The sequence below is a fragment of the Rhipicephalus sanguineus genome, chromosome 11 (assembly GCF_013339695.2).
Source record: "Rhipicephalus sanguineus isolate Rsan-2018 chromosome 11, BIME_Rsan_1.4, whole genome shotgun sequence".
In the NCBI taxonomy this organism is placed as follows: Eukaryota; Metazoa; Arthropoda; class Arachnida; order Ixodida; family Ixodidae; genus Rhipicephalus; species Rhipicephalus sanguineus.
In genome coordinates, this window is record NC_051186.1 from 131,923,431 (window position 1) to 131,934,153 (window position 10,723).

Consider the following 10,723-nt stretch of genomic DNA (forward strand, 5'->3'; position numbering starts at 1 on the left):
GCTCTGGTAGCTTAGCTTAACTCTAACAGGGCTGCCTCGTGGTCAGCCCGCGATGGTAGCCCCCTCGCGGGTTCGCCCGCTTACCTTTTTTGGTAAGGTACCGAAAGGTACCACCAACGTGGAGCTCGTTAAAGCGCTCGTCGAGCGCTTTAGCGAGAACGACCTGAAGTCAGTTCAGGATTTCGGTGCGGGTAACTTTGAAGTTACCTTTAGGAGTAAGGGCGCGGTGGATCGCTTCTTAGCCGATTCCGCGACCCTTAAGGTCAAGGAGCACGATATTCACTTTGAATATCGAGGGCTGCGGACAGTTTCTGTCGGCATTTTCGAATACCCAGCCGACGCCAGTGACCAGGTTCTCGCCCGAGAACTGAAGGTCTACGGCAACGTGCTGAGTATTACGGTCGATAATGTCCCTGGTTTCAAGTCGGTCTCGACAGGCAACCGCCGTGCTCGCATGGAGATGCATGAGGGCGTCCCCAACATCCTCGATGTTGAGGGACACACCATCCGATGCGAGTACGATGGCGTAGTACGCTTGTGTCGCAAGTGTAGGCTCGCGGGTCATGAAAAGGCCAAGTGTGTCACACCGCGGTGCGAGCGGTGCGAGCAGTGGGGGCACCCCAATTGCAACGCACCTTGCAAGCGCTGTGGTGGGGACCACATTCCACGCCTCAGCAAACAGAGGCTGTATTCGGAGGCAATCTCGCGGTCTTCTGCACCGCAGGTGCAGCCTCCCAGCACGGACAGTGCCCGGGTAGAGGACGCCCAGACAACCCAGGGCTCGGACAAAGAGGCAGAGCAGGGAAAAGAACAGGTCGCACCAGGAGCCGCCGACGTGCATGAGAGCGAAGGGAGGGAGTCGGAACCAGTTGAGGCCTCTCCCGCCGCTTCTCAGAAGCCGGCGCCCAGCGCCGAAGCTGTCCTGCCAGCATCAAGCGCCGTCGAGATGCGACAGGAGAAGGAAGGAGGAGAGTCAGAATCAGCTGAGGCTCTCCCCCCAACTTCTGAGGAGGCAACGCCACGCGATGCAACTCCTCGCACAGGCGGCGCGGAGACGCTCCCCTCTGCCGCAGTCGCAGTGATGCTACCGAGGACTTCTGATTTGGAGCAATTTCTGAAGCAGCAAAATTTCCGTTTTGGAGCACTTTTGCAGCAGCAAAATTTTCATCTTGGAGCACTTTGGAGCAGATAATTTTGCATCTGGGAGCACTTTGGAGCAGCGAATTTTACATCCTGGAGTGCAATACAGAAGCATATTGCATTAACATTCAAGCACCTGAGTATTATTATGGGACTCTTATGAAGGCTAGAAATATTTCGATTCATTGCAAATCTCATGGAAAAAAATCATCTCAGGAGCATTTGTTGAGCATAAGCGTGCGCACAGGGGGGGGGGGCGCCGCCCCCCCAATCACCTAAGAGGGGGGGGGGGTGCAAAATCTGCCCCGTACATTGACCCTTGCGATAGCAATTATATGGACACTCTCGGCGGATTTTTGCCGTCGCCGTTGCCGTAATTTTCCGTATTAAGTCCAAATTACTAACATCATCACGCGCATTCTAGCCGCGGGTAAAAGCTCGCGAGCGCTGGCGATGAACGCGACTGAAGCGGAGATTAAACTAGCCGACCGTCTGTCTCCGCCGCACGGACAGCGCATGAGATAACATCTTCCCGCGTGCGGGCCTGCCGTCGATTGCTGATCAAACAGAGAGGAAACGCCCCGCCCGTCTTTCGTAAGGAGCATGAAGGGACGCCAGGGGAGCGGAAGGGGCGCGGGGGACCGCATCTTTCGAAGGGCGCAGTCGCTTGCGCGCGCGCTATCTCGAGGCATCAGGAGACGGCTGGTAAACTTGCTGTGCTCTCAACGCTTTCTTCGCGTTTAGAGAACTCAGAGCAACAAAACGCTTCGGTTCCTGGAGGGGCCATATTCCCTTAAACCAGCGTTTTGTTGAGTTACGCGAGATCGGATCCAAAAGAGTTAGCTGCTAGTCTTACTTCGTTTCACAATACAATTTTTTGGTATCGCATTCATTGCTTCGCTCTTAAGCGAAACTGGGTTTTTTTAACCGTTAGCTATTGACCCCCGAAAGCGAGGGGCGGACGTGTAACATGGCGTAGCCGCTTCACTGTGGGCCCGCTACTGACAACTGCGCATTTGCGGCTGCTACGACCAAGAGATATGATTTTACTAATGAGATGACATTTTTACAAAAGCAAGCAAAAAATTCGACTTGGAACCCTAGCACGTGAGCTCGAAAGGGCAGGGCCTTTTAGGGGGTATTTACCGCAGAGTGATTACAAACTCGGCCGTGCTGGCGGAAGGAATTACGAAAAAGCTGTTCTGGATGAAGATTCATGGATAAAGTATATCTGAGGAAAAGTGTCAACGCGTTTCCACCGTTCGCGTGCTCTTCCATAAACGCGAAGCAAGGAAAATTCGATATTGTCCCATATATCTACTGCGAGCGATCCCAGATTTCATTCCGCGATGTCCGGAAACAGAAGTGACAGACATTTTAGCGGCACTCATGTAGTTATTACTGAACATTGTTCCTTACGTGCCGTGCGACGCTTGAAACGAGCTATCAGCAGCGTTTCTGGAACAGACGACGTCCGCCGATGAATCGCCGTCGTACTTTCTCGCTACCGATAGGCCTAGACGTCACGAGCCTCAGCGGAGAGCGCGTTTTGCTGTCGAGCCGACTTGCAGAACAGAAGCTGCGTCGGCACAGTGCATGGCATCGTGGCTTACTCTGAACGCACGCGCGAGCGCTATTTATTCAGCGGAATAATTCTTGGTCCATGATTGCGACTTTATTGGCAGCCCCAAGATCGAGCTGCACATGTTCTGACGCGCCGGCGGTGCGATTGCCGGTGATAGACGCCCCCAAACCCGAGACTTTGGCGCAGTTTGGCGCAAATTTCGTCGATATTATCAGGATGGCGCAGTAAATACAATTTGGCGCACTTTGGCGCAGGAGTGGAATCACTGCAGTCGTCAAGGGGCGAGGGAGGGCTTCCCGTCGTCGCAAGCGCGGTGGCAGTCCGAGACCGACAGCTCTGAAGGCGACTCGCCCGAATACAAGCGCCATGCAGTCATCACGGTGGTGAGCGACGATTCGTCGTCCACCATCATCAGCGACTCAGGGACGGAGCAGCGGACCCACGGTCCCTGCCCCGTCTGTGGGCAGGTTGGGTGCGACTGCTCCCAACTTTCGGACAAGTCGTACTCATCCACACCGGACTCTCCCGAGGCGGGAGAGCCCGTAGCTTAGATCCGACAGTTGATTCTTCGGCGTGTAGCCGCTCCTTTCTTTAGCTTTTCTCTGGTTCCCCTTTTCCGCGCAACTCGCGCACTTCTCTCTATATTTTCACCATGGCTTCTCTTTCCCTCACCATCGCTTCCTTCAACTGTCGTGGTTTGTCTCGCGTCGCGAAACAAAACGAAGTTATCGAGCTAGCTCGTGCTAGAAAGGTAGATATTCTCGTATTACAGGAAACTTACGTGTATCGGCTAAGTCAGATCAAGTCCTTCGACGCGACGTTTCACACCAGGTCCTACTGGAGTTTTGGCGCGAGCGGTTCGCGGGGCGTGGCCATCATTTTGATGCCGCGCTTTATGGGTTCCGTGCTGCGCTACTCCAGGGATTCTGATGGTCGTCTCCTGTGGATGGACCTTGATTCTGGCATTCGAATCGTGAACATTTATGCTCCGAACCAATTCCGTGCGCAGAAAGACTTCTTTGCCGCATTGGATAACCACCTAGTCGGCCCCTCTCGTGTCGTACTGGTGGGGGATTTCAATTGCGTGCTAGATTGTAACGATCGTCAAACGCACAGAGGCACCGCTCCAAAGTGGACAGATAGGCGTGGCGAGAAAGTACTGCGCGAGCTTGTTGACGAGCTTGGACTGGTCGATGCTTGGCGCAGCCTTTGCTCGGGCCAGTCAGGCATGACATGGACCAGGAGGCGCGCGAGAAGCAGGATCGACCGCTTCTACGTCTCGCCGTCACTAGTTCCCAGTATGCATTCATCGTGGCTAGTCTCCTCGGCTGTAAGCGACCATCGCCTCCTTATTCTAAGGTTCGCCGGCACTAACCTCGTAGCGCAGGGTAAACGTCCGTGGCGCCTCAACGCGCGCCTTCTAAAAGACCAAGAAATAATAGACGACGTGGCCAGCTTAATACACCGCCTGGTACACCCAAGCGCAGAGTTAGACGGGGATAAGTGGGACGAAGTGAAGGCCGGTGCCGCGGATCGCTTCCGGATGTGGGGCAAACTCCGAGCGAAGGAGGAGCGCGCGGAGATCAGAATTGTCTCCGACGCGATTCTCCTTCTGTCTCGGCCGGAGTCCTGCGGCCCTGGCATTGCGCCTGCACTGGTCACGCTTCGTAAAGAGCTTAGAGTAGCTCTCCAGCAACGCTGGGATGGCCTTAAGGCCGTCGCTCGCGCTGAGAGATGGGAAATGGAGGCATGGTGTAGTCGAACTATTTTGCGGTGACACTTAGCCAGGACGCACACGCCTCTGACCTCTCTTGTCGATCTAGAGACAAGTAGCCTAGTGGAATCGTCGGACGGGGTACTTGAGCTGGCAAAGCGGTTCTATCAGAACCTTTACGCCGAGCCAGCTCCCACCTCGGCCGCTTTTCCGTTCGTAAGAAACGATCAGGAATTCGAGCTCTGCGACTCCCCACTCGTTGAGGAGGAGCTCCATGCAGCTTTAAAGACTATGAAGCGCAATCGTAGCCCGGGCACTGACGGTTTGACGGTGGAATTTTACGTCAAAATTTGGAAGGCGCTCGGGAAGCCTTTCACCGCTCTGGTGAACAGGCTACTGCGTGAAGGGACTCTGTCAGCGACTCAAAGGAAGGGGCTGATCACTCTCCTTTGCAAGGACTAGTCGAGACGCACCGACCTGCGAGCGTGGCGTCCCATCACACTGCTCAACTGCGATTACAAGCTCATAGCCAAGTGCCTGTCTGTTAGGCTCACTCCAGTACTCAGTACTGTTTTGGGACCGTACCAGGCATGCTGCGTTAAAGGACGATCCTGCCAACTACATGGCTTCGCGATTAGAGACCTGATTGAATGGGTACATGCACGGGACGTCCCGCGCATTCTATGCTCATTCGATCAGGAAAAGGCGTTCGACAGAATAAGCCATCAGCATATCTTCCAAGTTCTAAATGAGGCAGGATTTAGTGACAGGTTCGTTAGTATGATTAGGGCTCTGTATTCTCGACCGACTTCTGCTGTCATCATACAAGATCGCGTCTCGGAATCGTTCGACGTGTGCCGCGGGGTTAGGCAGGGAGATCCGCTCTCCCCTGCCCTCTACGTGCTCGCGTTCGAGCCGCTTCTGCAGAAGCTCTCTTGCGACAGCAGATTGTGCCAGTTTCCCCTTCCACCGGGTGCCCCGCCAGTCGCACTGTTTGCTTACGCGGACGACCTGTCTATTGTCGTTCGAGACGAGGCAAGCGTTTGCACCGTCTTGGAGGTTTTAGACGGTTACTGCAAGGCGAGCGGCGCGTGCATTAACAGGTCGAAAAGTGCAGTAATGTACTTGAATGCAGCTCCGACTAGCGCGCAGCCAGTACACGGCTTACCCGTGAAGGCTCGGTTGCGCATCCTAGGATTCCACTTCGAACCGGGAGGCCTGACTCGTGAAAACTGGCGGATAGCGCAAGATAAGCTAGAAGGCAGAATTCAGGAGCTCGGCGCACTCTCTTGTCCGCTAACTGCGAGAGTAACGATCGTCAGATCGTTGCTCTTTTCGTTCTTAACTTACGTGGCTTGTGTTATGCCGGTCGCGAATCGAACCAAGCAGCGCTTGGAACAGATTCTCTTCCGTTTTCTGTGGAGCGGTTCATGTGTTTACGTGGGGCGCCAGGTTGCGAAGCTACCCAGGTATAAGGGAGGCCTCGGCATTCCCGACCTGGGGCTCATGGCCAACGCCCTTCACGTCAGATGGACCCACGTAGCATTAGACTCGGACATGACACTCACTCGGAGCTTCGCGTCGTTTTTCCTCAGCACGCGTTTACGGCAGTTCTCGGCGGGCGCGCTCTCCCACTGCGTGCCCCGCGCGGGAACACCGTCAGCTTTTTACGCCGGCGCGGCTAGGACACTCGCGGAGATCCAACGAGTCGATCCAGAGTACGATGTAGTTGAGGTACAACTCCAAGAGTTAGTCGATTTAATAACCCCGCCGCTCCCAGAGCACTATAAGAAGTTTGACCTGTCCCGGCACAAGCCGAGCTGGAAGCTCATCACAGCCAGCTTTCTCGACGCCAGGCGGGCCTCTTTCATGTACCGCCTGGCCAGAGGGTGTCTGCCTATCACGTACAGACTCTTCACGAAAAACATCCAAAGAGGTGTATGTCCATTCTGTCAAAGTCGAGAGGACCTGGCTCATATCTTCTGCGAGTGCGCTTTTCCTAAAGCCCTACTCCGTAAGGTAGCCGACTTAAGCTCCCGGGAATTCCATTTCCCACGGTCCGGTATTTAAATCCGCTCCCTTCTCACGCGGTCAACCAGTTCGTGCTTCTCCTCGTCGAGTGCCTATACCAAGTTTGGTTGGCGCGATGCGAGGCAGTTCACGGAGGAAGGGTTCTAGGCCTTCACGAAGTACTTGCAAGAGTGCGGAAGGAGGTTTGGTTCCATCTCTTCCGTGAGCGGTATCGCCTAGGCGCGAAGAAGTTTCTCGAAGACTGGCACCGACCGGCAGTGATCTATAGTGAGTCCAGAGGGCAACTAACCATCCAGCTATGATGGCGGTACATCTAGCAACACGACTCGGCGAGTCGCCACTCGTTTGCATGATTTGTTTACGCCCGGCGCGCCTTCGCGTCCGTGCACGCACTCGCGCCGCGAGATTTGTTTACGTTTTGCTCGGTGGCTTCCTTCTCTCCTTCGGGGGTTCCCTCCTTCCCGAGGCGCGCGCATCGGCGCGCGCCCCCTTCCTCCTCTCGGTGCGAGGAGGCGCTCGCATTCTTTCCCCCTCCGCCCCGAACTCGTTTCCTCCGCTCGCCGCGCTTTCAGCGTGAATGCATTTGTTGTCGCCTGCTCGCGCACCCTTTTTGCGCAATTCAAGCCGCTCGCTGGCCGGAAACCAGCAGGCACAACTTTGCTACGTTTGTCTCGTGCGCGACGATCTTTTTCGTCGCGACAGACCGTAGCGTACCCGTTAGCGTAGAACGGGAACCGAGGCGGCTTTCAACCGCTCGGTGCTATGGAATGGCCACATCTCCGTGCGCACAGACTTCGTCTGCTGTGCAAAAGAGTGGCCCCCTTGCCTGGGTAAGGTACCGATCCTCTCGTGGCCGTGGGGCCGCGAGAGATGTCGCGTCTGTTCGGCGCTTCGCGCTGAGTGGGCGCGGCACCCTTGTCCGGGGAGGACCGTTCGCTCAAAACAAAAAGATCCCGCTCTGTAACCCGGGGCGGGAACCTTACCAGAGCGGACGTATTTGGATGATGAGGGGTTGATGAGTGTTATAAACTCTGGGACATGGTGCTTTCGAGTGCCAAGCTTCCCTTCCTTTCTGACAACGGTGCGAGGAGGCTCCCGTACTCGTCCGCCCAGCCGCCGCGGCAGCGCGCGCGCCTCGGCGCATGTGACGGACCTGTGCGCTCTTGTGTCTTTTGGATTACCTGCCCATGGATACCGCCTGCGCCCTCGCTCTTCACACTGCTGGTCGGTGAGTTTAATCTCCTTTTTCCGCGTGTTTACGTGGTCGATCGGCGTGTGTTGTGGCGTGGGGACACGGTCCTTCGCCGGTTCCTTAGGCGCGAGAACCTTGACTAAGTGTGCGTAGCGCACCAGCGCTTGCTATTTCTCCCTGACAGCCCCTTTTCTTTTAATCGTTATTTTATTTTCCCTGCTGTCAGGGATCAGCCTCGTGTGTGTAGCTGAACTACAGCGTGTGTCGCGCGTCTCTGACTTCCCGCGAACACTCGTACTCTACGCGAATATCGTTGAAGTGTCATATTTTCTTTTTCACCGTGTTGTTTTCTTATCCTCGTGACGCTTCCTTCCGCTCTGTTTTCGCCCCTCACCGTTTTGTTCTCACAGTGTGCCGCGCGTATTTGACTTACCGCGAACACTCGTACTGTCTCCGATTTATCGGCGGTTGCTTTTGCTGTGCACTGAGTGTGAGTGTGTGTGTCCCGAGAACCCGTGACCCATACACCATGGAGGTTCCCGCGTACCTCCCCTCCGCCGAAGCGAAACAACTCGCGGCTGCAGACGCGGTGGCAGCAATGAGAGCCCCCAGCGCACGGCCACCTCGTAACCGTTGTTGTACTCGCCACAAGCGTAGCACAAGCCACGGTAACATCCCGCCCCTACCCCCCACCCCCCTACCGGCGCAGAGTGTGACACCGCAGGCCGCGAAAGCCGCCTTTCAGAAGTGGAGTGATAGATGGGAAGCCAAGCTCTCAAGGAAAACACCTCCGGCCGAGCAGGGCCCTCCCGCTACCATGGTGTCTGCGGCTCCACAAGAAAGCTGCCCTGCCACTCCTACTGATCCTGCCACCGCCGAAACCTTCCCACCGCTGCCTGCACCTACGGTAGAGGAAGACATGGACATGTCCCTCTCTCGGAAACGCCCCCGACCGGAGGACAGCAGCGATGACGAGGGAGACGGCCCACGCAAGCTTGTCATGGCCAATCTGTCCACGGAGGAAGACCAGACAAGTGACAGCACCATCTCTCTGCAATCTGCTGAATCAGATAGCAGTGAGGCCCCATTGCCAACGAATGGGGATGACTCTGCCGGCCCCGCATCCCCCCCTAGTGAGGTCGGTGCCACCAGCCATGCCACGGAGCCTGCTGCCCACACCCCTGCTGCAGCTAACTACCTTGGCAGAGGACACAGTGACCTCGGAGGGTCCTGAGGAGGAGATGGACGATGGGAACACCTCCGCACCGTCATCGGCAGCCTTCCTCAGGACCACGCCCCCCCCCCCCCCCCCCACCATTACGACTAATCCCCGAAAGAAGAAAAAGAAGAAGAAAGGCAAGCGGAAGACGGTCCTCGTTCAAGGACCGGCTGCTGCCCCCTCTTCTTCCAAGGGAGCGCGCCAGCGACTCGCTCATGCGCCTAACTCCAGCGAGCCCCCCCCCCCCCCTGCACCACCTCTCGTGCCTGTTACCTCCAGTCCCTCCTCATGGAAGCCAGAGGACCAGGAGGGCTTCCAACCGGCCCTGTCGAAGGCGGCACGCAGACGAGCCAGGGACATAGCAGCAGCCACCTTGCCAGTGGACCCAGCGGTTGTGGGGACCATGTTGTACCGGCCGTCGACAACTGGCGGCTCCTTCAAAGGCTCCCCCCGGCTGACCCTCGCCCAGGCGCTCTCGTCGCGTGCTGGTGTGTCTGCCATCCGCATCAACCATAAGCGGAATATTGTGGCAGCAGACGCGACGACGAAGGAGTGCCTGGAGCAACTCTTTGCGGTCAAGGAGCTCCAGGGGATCCCTGTGTCTGCTAAGGAGCCCTCAGACCGCCGCACCAACACGGGCTTTCTGCACGGGATTGATGGAGAACCTACCGACGCCTCCCTGCTGCCAGGCATTGTCTCCAGCGTGCTGGTGATGTCAGCAACCAGAGAAGGCAGCACCGTCACTCTGCGCTTCAGTGGCCCTGTCCCCCCGGAACACGTCAGCCTGTTCCGCGTACAATTCCGCGTCAGGCCAGCACGGCCACGCCCGCTCCAGTGCCGCCAGTGTGGTCGTTTTGGCCACGTCAAAGAGACGTGCGACTGGCCACATTCCTGCATCCACTGCGGTCAGGCCCACCGGGGGGACGAGGGCTGCCAGAGACGTCGGTGCGTGAACTGTGGTGGACCCCACTCGGCGCACACCGGCCTGCCCCCGCTGGCAGCAGGAAAGACGGGTGGCCACCATTATGGCTTCCCTCCACAGCGCCTCTGTCCAGGAAGGGGGTTCGTGCTGCGGTCAGAGAAGAACTACAGCAGGACCAGGTGCCCAGGGCAGCTGGGCGCTCCTACGCTAGCGTGCTGCAGCGCTCCAGCACGCCCGCCGCCCTCAAACAAAGGGCCCCCGCTGCACGGTCCTCCAGGCCACCCCGGCCTGCAGTCGGGTCCACCGAGGGCTCAGCTGCTCCGCCGCTGGCCCCGCCTGCTGGAACTGCTGCCACCCCTCCACCTGCCGGGGCTGCTGCTGCCATTTCCTCACAGGCTGGGACTCCTGCTGCCACTTCCCAACCTGTTGCCACTCCCCGGACCCCTCCTGAAGTGACCCCTGGTCCTGCTGCCACCACCGAGGATCAGCAGGCCATATACAGCCTGGTTGAGATCCTGCTGCAGGCCATGCAGCTTGCCTGTGCCACGCTCCCCGCTGACCACCCACTACGCCCCATCTGCCTTCAGGCAGTGGCCCTACAGTCCACAACTACCCAACATGGCTAGTCCTCCGCCTGGGACGAGTCCATGCCGCCGTCCTAGCGTTCTCCAGTGGAACGTCCACTGGCTGAGGCGGCGGAGAGATGACCTGTCAGAGCACCTCCTGCGGAGCGATTACGACGTACTTGCACTGCAGGAGGTTTATGCCCAGGCGGAAGACCTTCGCCTGCCAGGGTACGTGGGCTACAGCAGCCGGACCAGCTGCACCCTGGCGACCTGCAATGCTGCCCCCTGCCTGGACGACAGCCACCAGCAAGGACGTCCACGATGCGCGGTCTACGTCAAACGGGAGCTCCTGCA